General features: G+C 41.7%; 1 non-coding gene across 1 annotated transcript; it reads right to left on the bottom strand.

Moving 5' to 3' along the window:
* Nucleotides 1-12,596: 12,596 nt before the first annotated feature.
* Nucleotides 12,597-12,703, bottom strand: LOC138999696 (U6 spliceosomal RNA). The gene has a single exon (XR_011469429.1). It is a non-coding gene; the product is annotated as a U6 spliceosomal RNA (small nuclear RNA).
* Between the last annotated feature and the right edge of the window lie 993 nt (nt 12,704-13,696).

Here is a 13,696-nt window from a genome sequence, read left to right as displayed (position 1 = left end):
TTTACTTTACATACATCCTTTTCTCTGTTTTATTTTTGTCGACATACATTTTGCTTTTGCTCAGCAGGACTTTGTCTCCATGCACTTGCTCATTCTGCTCCCTGCACCTAGAATATTTATCCTGTAATTGCTACATTTCTAAATCCTAAATATCTTAGGCCCTGCTCAAATCTTTCATGAATTTTCACCCCTGAACACCCCCCACAGACACATCAAACTAGAAGTAACCTTTGTTTCTGAACAGCCATAGTGTCCCGACTCTGCTTCTCTAATGGCATGTCCCACATCTACCTTGTTTTACAGATTTTTATAAGTAGGTTTTTTATTTAGATGATAAGTTTCTTAAGAAAAAAAAAATCCCTGTCCACTTCAGTCTTAAATCTCCTGAGTATGTTACACTGAGTAGATGGTCAACATTTATTTGTTGAATTGATGTATTTTATATCTTTTTCTTGCAACTAAAGGAGTCAGTGATTTCGTGGATAAGAAATAATTCAAAGACATTTTCTAACAAAATAACAGAGTTCAAGAAATTTCCTCTTAATAAATTCACATATTGAGCAGTTTAAGATAAACACTCCTGTAACTGGTTAGAATTTTCCGTCACTTTATAACAAGTATAGTCTATATATTTAGCTATAATTTTTAAGTATTAATTGTCAAATTCACTTAATGCAAAGTATAGAGAGATTGTTTTATAATAGTATTTTTCATTTACTGCCACTTTTCTCACCTTTGAGTCTGAAGTTCATCCTTATGTCATTCATCCTTATTGGATATGTTTATTGTACTTACTCTTTGGGCAAACAAGTTGAACAAAAAACTATAATTTAGTCAACCATAGAACACATTCTTTCTTGTGCTTAGAGAACTCACACCATCTTTCTGTTACATTATTCCTACAGGATTTCATAAAGTGACAGACCAACAACCAACAATATCTGCAAGTGCCTTCCTTGAATCCATAGAATTAGTATGATTTACTACTGGCATTGGACTAATCTCTGATTTGTCAAAATTTTCAAAGCTTTTCTTGTTTCTCCATCTAGTGGTCAATAACATTCATTGAAATGAAAAACCAGGCAAGAATGATCTTAAATGTGAGTGAAAGGTGATAAAACATTCAATTTTGGTGTAAATAAATGTGAAATGTTTTCAAATCTGTCTCATAGTTTGAAAAGAGGTTTATTTAGAATACAATTTCTTTCAATACCACACATAAATATTCTATATTTATTCTCTGAATAATAGATATTTCTGTTGTATACTAACACTAAGAGAAAATAGATGTAATAAAGTCTGCTTTCAGGTGTGGAACTATGAAGTATTTCTGAATATAAAACTTTTTATTTATTTAAACGTATTTTTATTTATTTCAGAGAGGAAGCGAGAGGGAGAGAGAGAGAAACATCAATGATGAGAGAGAATCATTGATGGGCTGCCTCCTGCACACCCCCTACTGGGGATCGAGCCCGCAACCCCTGCATGTGCCCTGACCAGGAACTGAACCGTGACCTCCTGGTTCATAGGTTGACACTCACACCAGTGGGGCTAAAACTTTTAATTTTAAACATTTATTTATTAAATAATAAATAGTGAATCCTCTTAAAAGGAACACTGTCAAACACTGTGGTATAAAAATTGGCCTGCTTTGCCAACATTCACAAAACAGTACTCTTGTTCAAGAATTAGAAAGATTATTTTATTAAAGACAGGGTGATCATATAATTTGTCATTCAAATAGGATACTTTTGAGAATAAAAAGACCACTATTAATAATGCAGGACAACAGGCATAAAGTAGGTCTATCCCAGGCAAACTGAAACATTCAGTTACCCTAATGATTTCTAATTTATTTAAAATATAAAGCAAATTGTAGCAGTCCTTTTACTAAGAAGGTTATGACATGTTAGTCATGCAGTTTTATTTGCTTTAGGCTAAAGTCACTTTTTTTTTTTTATTGATTTTCCACAGAGAGGAAGGGAGAGGGATAGAGAGTTAGAAACATCGATGAGAGAGAAACATTGATCAGCTGCCTCCTGCACATCCCCTACTGGGGACGTGCCTGCAACCCAGGTACATGGCCTTGACTGGAATCGAACCTGGGACCTTTCAGTCTGCAGGCCGACGCTCTATCCACTGAGCCAAACCGGTTTCGGCTAAAGTTACTTCTTTTGAGACCACTCAAGAACCATATTAGAATGTTTTCATAAACCAACTCATCCCAGTTTGCCCAGGACTTAGTTCCTAGTTTTAAAACCATAAGGCCTTCTTCTCAGCCATCCCACAGCCCCCAGGCAAAACAAGACAGTTATTAGTCACCCTAGTTCCTTACAGCTATCTTTTGGCAAAGTGGCATCTCTCCCTTGGCCCTTGAGGTACTGTGGCACAAACCTCTCTTTTACCAGGACTGCCCAGCTCTTTCCAGCCCTCTGACCTAGTTCCAACCTGCCTCCTGCTGCCCCAGGGCTCAGTCTTCATTCCAGGGACACCACTGACATGACCTGGTGCTGCGGCATACTCCGCCTCCTGGCACTGCCTCTCTCCTTTCCATCTGCCATTGACATCCTTGCTCCCACTGAGGTGCCACCAAGTTCCCAGAAGGCTGTGCTGCCTGGGATTCTGTACCATCAACATGGGGAATTCTACAGACTTTTAGTGCAAGACTTCACCTTTACTAAGCTTTGCCATGCAGGAAGAAAATGAAAAGAGTGGTTTTAGCCCTGGCCCGTGTGGCTCAGTTGGTTGGGTGTTGTCCCCATGCACTGAGGAATTTCTGGTTCAATTCCAGGTCAGAGCACATGCCAGGGTCCCTGGTAGGTGCGTGCAGGAGGCAGCCAATAGATGTTTAGCTCTCGGGTTTACGTTTCTCTCTCCCCTTCTCTCTCTCTTCCCCTCTTCCTCTCTCTCTAAAAATCATTTTTTTAAAAATCTTAAAAAAAAAAAAAAAGAGTGGCTTTACCCTCAAGAAGAGGGTAATAACATTAGGCAATGTCTTTAGGCACATTAAGTTACAAGTCAAGCTGACTATGGAAAATTGTTAAAGAAATATTCTGCAATGTTAACTGTAAATAGCTGTTGAACCCTCCCTAGTCTAACAAATTTGAGAACAAATTTCTAAGGATGTCAAGAGCACAATTTTGAAAAGGGCTCTGAATTTTTTAATAGAAATTAAAATATAAGGGCCAGGTGAGAGCAGCTTTATTATAGAGGCTGATCTATATAATGACCAGCTTGGTCCGGTATGGAGATGATTTCTTCTCCAGTAATCTCCAATTGATGTCTGACAGGCACCTCAAATTCAACATAAACAGAACTGAATGTATCATGTTCCCCTACAAACTATTCTTCTCTTTCTCCATTGTTCTCTTTTTTTAAAAAAATGTTGTTGTTGTTGTTAATCCTCACCTAAGGATAGTTTTCCTTTGACTTAAAAAAATTTTTTTATTTAAAACTTTTTTATTGAAAGAATTGCATAAATCCCCTTTTCTCCCTTTGACCTCTTTCCATTGATTTTTTAGAAAGAGTGGAAGGGAGGGAAGGGAGACAGGAGAGAGGGAGAGAGGGAAAGGGAGAGGAGAGAGAGAGAGAGAGAGAGAGAGAGAGAGAGAGAGAGAAGGGAAGGGAAGGGAAGGGAAGGGAAGGGAAGGGAAGGGAAGGGAAGGGAAGGGAAGGGAAGGGAAGGGAAGGGAAATATAAATGTGAGAAAGACACATCACTTGGGCTGGGGCTTAACCTGCAACCCAGGTTTGTGCTCTTGATCAGAATCAAACCTGTGACCCTTCGGTTCAAGGGCCGACACTCTCACCACTGAGAACACTGGCCAGGGCTCTCCATTGTTCTCTATATAAATAAAGTTACTGTATCACACTCCTTCCAAATGCAAAAGCCAGAAATTTGGGAATCATCTTGGACTTCTCCCTCTTCCTCACTCTCAGATCCCATCAATTCTCCATCAAAATGGTTCTCAAGCCCGTTCCCCCAGCTCTACCTTCACCACACCATCTTCATTGGTAGGTCACCATCATTTTTCTCTACAGCCTCCTATGAGTCTCCACTATTGCCCCTCTCCATTCCGTTCTCCACACTGCACGCACATCAGTGGTATTATGGGCTGAATTGCTTCCTCCCAAAATTCATACATTGAAGCCCTAACTCCCAATACCTCAGAATGTGACTGCATTTGGAGATAAAACCTTTAAACTTTAAAGAGGTAATTAAGTTAAAATGAAGTCGTTATCGACTGGTGTCCTTATAAGAAAGGGAGACTTTGACACACAAAGGGACACTAGAGGCAGACACACACAGAGAAAAGACCAGAGGAAGAGGCAACAAGAAGGGGGCCATCTGTAAAATGCAAAGAGAGGCCTCAGATGAAACCAACCCTGTCAGCACCTTGATCTTGGACTTCCAGCTTCCAGAACTAAGAGAAAATAAATTTCTGTTGTTTAAGCCACCAGGTCTATGGTATTTCATGATGGCAGTCCCAGCAAACTGATACATATGTATCTTCCCCCTTCCCTTCCCAACACTCTTAAAATAAAATTAGGCCCAATGCACATCTCCTGCCCCATCCCTCACCCTAACTCGCCTCGCTCTAGACTTACTGAACTTCTCTCAGTTCTCAGCCATACAGAGGGCCTTCTCACAGAGTGTTTCCTTTGCTGGAAGTGCCAGTCTCCCCCTCTCATTACCACCTAACTTCAAGTCTCATCTCAAATGTCAGATCCTTAAGGAAATCTCCCTGACTCCTGGTCTAAGTCAGTTTTCCCTAAGCACAGTCAACATTATTTTTCCTTCATGACTCTGTTTTTTCCCACTAATTCAAAAGCTCCACAATAGCTGAACCACTCCTGTCTTGTTTACTTCTCTACCTACGGTGCCAACACAGTACTTGGCACATAGCATGCCTTCAATAATTATTAGTTGGCCATTTGACTGATGCTCTCTTTTAATATTTACAGCTATCTCTGCTGAGGAATTGAGACATTCATGGTTTAGTTGGAAAACCCATTGGGACAGATTCATAAGATCTCAAATATGTAGCCCTCCTTCCCAGTGGGCTCCATTTCACCAGCCCCCACAGCTCAGAGTATCCGAGAGGCAGTGTAAAGGACAAATGGCTAACGATGCACCTCAGAGTTCATCTCTGTGACTTAGCAAACATCACGCATATGTTTCTCTCCCAGACCATCTGAGAGTGCTTCTGTGACTTGGTATTCAGAGAGGGACTATGAGCTAGCCTAGCAAATGCTACATACAGTGTTTTGAATTGCAGCCAAGATCACTTGCAAAGATAATTTTTGGAATGTTAAAGGGGGTATTTTTAAACTAGAAATGCAGTAGGAGGAGCACATATTTTCAAATAGGAATCTGGAGTGTCCCTTGTGTTCTGATAATCTTACTGAAATGGGAGGTCATGAGCTGAGTTTGCTCCATAAGGACAGGAAGAAACACTTCCAGGGTGCTAGAAATGAAGAGCCTCACAGAGATGAAAATTAACTTTCTGCTCTGGAGAAGCCATCTCTAAAAGTTTTTTTTTTCCCTCTGGGGATCTGCTGACCTTCCAGGCCTGGAATCAGTATAGTATACAATTTCTCTCTTTAAAGAGCCTCCATATTTTATTATCTACCATCCGAGAAAGTCTTCTATGCAGATCCCTGAACCACCTTTGTTTTGGTGCCCACGGTGATATCTGAGACTCTGAGACGCTGATGTGTGGAGTAGTCCTGAGAGAGGAAGCTGTCCTGATGTAGGAAGCAATTCTGTGCGGAGGTCTGGCTTGAGGACAGCTGGAGACTGCCTGCAAGATGGTGGCTAGCCCGCAAAGATAAGCGTGCAACCGTCAACCAGCAGGCTGATCGTATGAAGTCTGAATTTCGGTACCTTTTAGATTTTGCAGTTGTTTTTAAATTACTATATGCCAGTTATGTTCACATATTTTATCTCGTTTAATCTTGAAAATAAAATGCAATGAAATATTAAATACTTAATAACATGATAACATGGATGGCATGCTAGTTTATTAATATGGAAAACATTTCTAGTGTATTATTAAAGGGAAGACACTACCAAACAGGATGCATAATGTGGTTCCCCTTTTATAGAACAATGCATACTAATTTAAGTCTATACACCATAGCAAAAAATATAGCGAGTTATACACTTTTTAAAAAGCTCTTTAAAATAAACAGGGTACATCTGAAACTTAGAGAATCTTATAGGACTGAGACCACATCTTAAAACAAATAGTAAAGCCAGGATTTGAATCCAAGAGCAGCTGAAGCCAAAGCTCTAAAGCCATTTTTATCTTTTGTTAGCTTGCTTCCTTGGTCACCTTTAAGTGATAGCCCAGGCTCCTCAGGGGAATGCTTTATTTTTTTTTATAGTTTATTTTATTTTATATATGTATTTTTTATTGTTGATAGTGTTACAGATGCCTTCTATTTCCCCCTCTCCCACCCCCCTCCTCCTAGCCCCTACCCACCTCTCCCAGGTCTTCACCACCCTATTGCCCATGTCCATGGACTATGCATATAAGTTCTTCACATCCACCTAACCCCATATCGAGTTATGTCAATCTATTTCATGCCTCCATGCTTCGGGTCTTATATTGTTGGTCAATTCATTTTGTTCATTAGATTCCACAAATAAGTGAGATCATATGATATTTGTCTTTTTCAGATTGGCTTATTTCACTTAGCATAATAGTCTCCAGGTCCATCCATGTAAGGAAATCTATCCCACACTCCCTAAAGCAGCAGTCGCCAACCCATGGTCCACGAATCACTGGTGGTCTGTGAGGTCTGAAAGGATGGTGACCACTGCCCTAAAGAGTTCATACAAATGAAATTCTGATAGCCAGCAGTAAACTCCTCATCTCCAAATTGTGCATGGCAATAATGACTCCTTACTCACATTGATTAAACCATGGTAGGCCTGAATTGCCTTAGTTTTTGTACTATCTGTTTATACAAATTGAGAGAAAAACATAAATGAGCCACATTTGACCACGGCTTTCGTAGAATATCTTAAAGGATGCAGTTTTATAAGTATAATTGTATTAAAATATTTAATTCCATTCATCTGAGTATATCTGAATCTTTGATAGTGAAATCATAATTTCAAGAATGATTTTATATTGTCCTAAGTTATTTCATTTCCCTGGCAATAGAAATTTCTCATTCCCATCAGGAAGATGGAGAGAAAAAAAGGGACATGATTCATAAGACAATGAGCTCTTAATTCCAGTCTTATATTATCTGCTGATAATTGTGTTTTTGAAATAAGAAAAGGAAGGGAGGACATTGGGATGCTTCCTAAGAGACATAAAATAAAGTGAGCTATAAAAAGGCTGACTCTGATGTCAAAAACTTAAAGAGGACTTCCTATCCAACTGGAAAATAATGAAAAAAATTTGTCTTCAGGAAACCACCCTAACTAGTCATTTTAAGGTCAAAAATTTGTTAAAAGTTGTCATTCTAGTTGTCATTCTAGTTGTCTGACAACTAGTTCTAATTAGTAGAAACCTAAACTAAGTTTAAAAACTATATCTTTCATTTGATTTGGAAATATCAAAATAATATATATGGAGGAAAGTCATAAACCATATTAATATTGCCTGTTCCATTTAGTTTAAACATTCAATACTTAAATGCAAAATATTTTCCTTCAGGGAGAAGACTTTGTAAAGTATATACCACAATTGTCTAATCACTATGCTGTACACCTAAAACTAATACAAAATAATCCTATTTAATAATAGACAAACATGGTAATTGACCATACCTTCGCTACGCTTCCCATTGGCTAATCAGGGCGACGTGCAAATTAACTGCCAACAAAGATGGAAGTTAATTTGCATACATAGGCGCAATGCTGGGAGGCGAAAGGGGAAGGATGGAAGAAGCCGCCTGCCGCTGACGGTGATCGGAAACCCAGGTGGCAGGCAAGAGCTGAGTGGCAGGGCAACTAGCTCTTGCCCTGCCCCCCAGCCTGTGATCAGAGAACCGGAGCCGCCTTTGCCTGCCCCCCGGCTGGTGATTGGAGAAGCCGGGCGGGGCAGGGAAGAGGCAGCCGCCAGCAGCTGCCTCTTCCCTGCCCGCCCCCACCCCCCCCCACCCCCCCACCCCCCCGCGCCGGTGTTCGGAGAAGTACCTGTATTTTTAATAATTTCTTGACATGGTAAAAGAATTTTACATTATGATCCAAGGGTGATGGGGTGAGGAGAAGGAGCAGCAGAACAATCCAACAAACAAAAAGGGAAACAGAAATGCATGGTGGAAGGGATTTGAAGGATGGGTAGGGGTATTGCCCAACCAAAATGCAATTGGTTTGTTACTGAATACTATTCATGGGAAGACAGCATCCAGACTCCTTCTCTATATAGCATATTGGGAGTAAAAATGATGCATCCAGGTGGAAATATGATTACGAGTTGGAAGACAGACAGGGAAAGAAGAAGTCAGAAATAGACACTGATAGAGTCACTGGCTGGCTGGCTGCAAATACTGACTCTCCAGTTGTGATAGAATAAAAAAGTGGGGGATATCTCTGGAAGATTCAAGAGATAGGGGGCAACTCTTCTATGGTTTTGACTTGCCCAGCAGATTTCCACATACACATGTGTACACGTCTATGTTTGCATGCACACACATATACACATAACTGACTGCCCTCCCTGGAAGCACAGAAGAAGAAGAAGCCGCCCACCTTTGGTCCAGGCGCCAGCGCCTGCGGCTGGCTGCAGCCCAGGAGACAGACAAGCCACCTGCCCAAGGTCCCAGGCTGCAGCCACCCGGAGAAGCTGCCAGCCCTGTGGTCCAGGGCGCCAGCGCCTGTGGCCAGGAAAATAGGTTCCCTCTTCTCCTACTGCAGTCATTACTTCAATATTTCCCTTCTGAATTTCTCTCCTGTGCTGCAACCCAACTCCACTTTTCATCGGAAGGATACGGAACAGAGAGAGCAGTGTTAAAAGCTTACATTTTTAAGCCGGTAAGGTTGGTACTTAAACATATAAATGGAAAACTACAGTCCTTAAGGTAAGAAAGGCTACAAAGGACAGGGACAGCACATGACCTATTATATCCAGCAATCCATATGGGGACTGAAAACTTTGCAATGATGACAATTAGTGAAGATACGAATCAACTAAAATAGTTGACAGGGACAATTCTTCCATCTTTGAAAATATCTACATCAAATCTGTTTAAATAGATTTTCATCTGCATAATATAACACATTCTGACAAGATCACCACCACCACCAATGTGGTCAGTGTTGTGCCGATAAATGTTTAATAACTGAGGGACACCCCGCCCCCCCAGTGCACAAATTTTTGTGCACCGGGCTACTAGTATTGAATATAAACTGTAATAGAAGAAATTTGAAAACATATATATTTTCCTTCTACTAGGCAGTGGCTATGTAAAATAACACATTTCTTTTTTTAATATATTTTTTATTTATTTCAGAGAGGAATGGAGAGGGAGAAAGAGATAGAAACATCAATGTTGAGAGAATCATTGATCAGCTGCCTCCTGCATGCCCCCTACTGGGGACTGAGCTGACCAGGAATTGAACCCTGACCTTTTGGTTCATAGGTCAATGCTCAACTACTGAGCAACACCAGCCGGGCAAAGAACACATTTCTTAAACAAACCTACACCTGCACTGTCCAATATGGCAGCTATTGAGCATTTGAAGTGTGGCTAGTACAAATTGAGGTGGACTTTAAGTGTAAAATACACATAAGATTTTAAAAACTTATTACAAAAGATGATGTAAATTACTTTATTAATAAATTTTGTATTGCTTACATGTTGAAATGATAGTATTTGAATATATTGTGTTAAATGAAATACATTATGAAAATGAATTGTACAGCCTGGCCGGGATGACTCAGTGGTTGAGCGTCAACCTATGAACCAGGAGTCATGGTTCTATTCCAGTCAGGGCACATGCCCGAGTTGCAGGCTCAATCCCCAGTGTGGGGCATGCAGGAGGCAACCCTCAATGATTCTCTCCTTCATTGCTGTTTCTATCTCTCTCTCACTCTCCTTTCTTCTCTGAAATCAATAAAAATATTTTTTTAAAAAGAAAGTCCTCAAATAATGTCATTTCTTTATAACGTTGATGAGATACCATAGGATCTTAACTCTTTTTTATATCAATTAGCCTATGGTAAAACTGACTTTATTCATTTTGTTTTGCAAAACCTACCAACAACATTAAGTGAGAACTTACTGTATTTCTTTTTACATTTTTAATGTAGCTTCTAGAAAAATGTTAGTATGCTTTGCATAATATTCCTATTAGACAGCTTTGCCATAGATTTTCTCCTTTAAATAATTAGTATCCTGAATCAGGAATAAGAATATCAGACTTTATTTTTGTCTTCATAGGGTCATTCTGTATATGATGTTTCAAATTCTGTTTTTTATCACAACAATATACTATGTACATTTTTTTCATGTCAAGAAATGTGCTTTGGCCTTGGCTGGTGTGGCTCAGTTGGTTGGGCATCCTCTCCGGCACCAAAAGGTTGCTGGTTTGATTCCTGTTCAGAGCACATGCCTGGATTGTGGGCTCGATCCCCAGTTGTGGACATGCAGGAGGCAGCCAAGAATGTTTTACTCTCACATTGATGTTTCTCTTGCTCTCTCTCGCTCACCCTCTCCCTTCCTCTCTCTATAAAACTCAATAAAAAAATAAAAGTGCTTTGCCATCTACACTAATAAAAGACAAAAATGCAAATTGACCATATCTTCACTATGCTTTAAGCCATGCCCACCAGCCAATCAGAGCGACTATATGCAAATTAACCCAACCAAGATGGCGGCCGGCAGCCACGGAGCTGGAGCAAGCAGGAGGCTTGGTTGCCCCAAGGATGGAGGAAGCCAAGCTTCTCGCCTGCCATTGCCCAGCTATGAGCTCCATTCAAGGCAACAAAGTTTCAATTATACAGTGGGGCCTTGACTTACGAGTGTCCCAACTAATGAGTTTTTCGAGATACGAGCCGTCTCTCGGCTGATTTTTTGCTTTGAGTTGCAAGCTAAAATTCGAGTTACGAGCCAGCTTCAGATACCCCACCGCTAGTTGGCGCAGCAAACGTCACAGTGAATGCCTCAACATCAGCCCAGCATCACGTGTCTCACTCATCCACTTTTTGATTTGACATACGAGTAATTTGAGTTACGAGATCCGTCACAGAATTAATTTAACTCATAAGTCAAGGCCCCACTGTAGAAGATAAATAAGCCCCAGATACCTGCTTTCAGCCTGCCGTGGCCATGGAGCTGGAGTGAGCAGGAGTCTAGGGTTGCCCCTGGTGATGGAGGAAGCCAAGTTTTCCTCCCAACTGCCCTGGCCGGCTCTGAGCTCCTCTTAAGGCTACAAAGTTTCAATTATAGAAGGTAAATAAATCCCAGAATAAAAAAAAAAAGAAAGAAAGAAAAAATGAAGAGGCTGGGAGCTTCCGTCGCCGGGAAGGGGGGGAGGGTGGCGCTTGGCCAGCCTGAAAACGGCCCTCAGCCCCTCACCCAGACTGGCCAGGCACCCCAGTGGTGATCCCCACCCTAAAGGGGGTGTGGCCAGCCTGCAAACAGCCATCAACCCCTCACCCAGGCTGACCAAACCTCCACGGGTGGGGGGGGAGGGCTTGACCAGCCTAAAAACAGCCCTCAGCCCCTCACCTAGGCTGGCCAGGCACCCTAGTGGGGACCCCCACCCTGAAGGGGGTGTGACCAGCTGCAAACAGCCATCAACCCCTCACCCAGGCTGGCCAGGCACCCCAATGGGGACCCCCACCCTGATCCGGGACACCCTTCAGGGCAAACTAGCTGGCCCCCACCTGTGCACCAGGCCTCTATCCTATATAATAAAAAGGTAATATGCAAATTGACCCTAACAGCAGAATGACTGGTCTCTATGATACACGCTGACTGCCAGGGGGCAGACGCTCAATGCAGGAGCTGCCCCCTGGTGGTCAGTGCGCTCCCACAGGGGGAGCTCTGCTCAGCCACAAGCCAGGCTGACGGCTGCCAGTACAGTGGTGGTGGTGAGAGCCTCTCCTGCCTCCTCAGCAACACTAAGGGTGTCCGACTGCAGCTTAGGCCTGCTCCCTGCTGGCAAGTGGACATCCCCCGAGGACTCCCGGGCTGCCAGAGGGATGTCTGACTGCCAGCTTAGGCCCAATCCCCCAGGGAGCGGGCCTAAATCAGCAGGTGGTCATCCCCTCAGGGGTCCCAGACTGAGAGAGGGCACAGGCCAGGCTGAAGGACCCCCCCCCCCCCACGAGTGCACAAATTTTTGTGCACCGGGCCTCTAGTCTCATTATAATGGCCAGTTAAAATTAAATTATTTAAAGGCATTCCACTTAACCCAATCAGCTCTTGAATGCATAGATTTCTAACCAATTTTTATATGATAAATAATATGGCAATGAACATCTTTGCAAATAAATTCTGTATCTATCCTTAAAATAAAATAAAAGAGGATCAAAAATGTAAAACTTTTACAATAGGATTAACAAAATGGAGAACATGAAACTCATGTGCACAAAAGTAGTGTATATGTACCTCTTTTTTTTTTTTTTATAAAATATGGAACGCTTCACGAATTTGTGTGTCATCCTTGCGCAGGGGCCATGCTAATCTTCTCTGTATCATTCCAATTTTAGTATATGTGCTGCCGAAGCGAGCACTGTACCTCTTAAATCTTATCATTTGTCTCCACCTTCATCACCACTCCCCTATTCCAAGCCAGCTTTGTCTCTTGCTTGGTAAAAACATAGCCTTTTAGCAGATGTAGCAGATCCTCTTTGACGCCCACATATAACTTCTTGTCTTTACCATGTCAGTCCTTGCTAGCCAAACTTCCTTCTACCAGAATCTACTCTATTTTCCCCACAAAAGCTTTCTCCAGCTTTCTCTTGCTCATGTGGAAGAGGAAGTACCAAAAAAATTACCATCTTCTGGGAGCATCTCTCAACCAAAAACAGGCAGGAGTTAGTGTACAAATACAGCAGCTCCTGATCCCTCCAGTGGAGTAACCCAGAAGCATGTGCTCTACACCATTATTCAGTTTGTCAGCAGGATTAAGCATTAATTGCCTACATCAATATATTGTTTAATAATTCATCCTTCAATTGCTCCTGCCTTCCCTGTCTCCCTTTCCCACCCCTTTCCTGGAATCATTTTGTTAATGAACTACTTGTCTTAGTATCCTTGTCTCAGGGTCTGCTTCTAGAGGAACCCAAAGTAAGATAATTGGTCTTTCCACTTCCACTCTTCCCTCTCCACAATCCATTCTCCACCTCAAAAGCTGGACTATCTTTTTAAACTACCACTGTGACCACATCACTTCTTACCTAAAACTTTTCATTGATTTCCCACTGCTCTGAGGATAAAAACCACAAAATACCTTAGTTTCAAGTTTCTTGATGCTAGTTCCAATGATGGCTTTACTACCTGAATTCCTTTGCCTCACTCTAGAGACCTCACCATCACACAGAATTGTTGCATCTTGAAAATCGAAAATTCCAATTTCCCACAATCTGACCACAGTCTTCTATACTTATTCAGACACTACTATGTTAGCACCAGACCTCCAGTCCCTCAATTCCTCCCTTTCTTTCCATCTGTCAAACTCATCATGGCTTTGCTCACTCCCTATTCCACCTAAATTCCCAGTAACA

Source organism: Myotis yumanensis, unplaced genomic scaffold, assembly GCF_028538775.1.
Source record: "Myotis yumanensis isolate MYYU_CA2020_CCGP unplaced genomic scaffold, mMyoYum1.0.hap1 SCAF_1, whole genome shotgun sequence".
Lineage (NCBI taxonomy): Eukaryota > Metazoa > Chordata > Mammalia > Chiroptera > Vespertilionidae > Myotis > Myotis yumanensis.
This window is presented reverse-complemented; position numbering and strand designations above follow the sequence as displayed.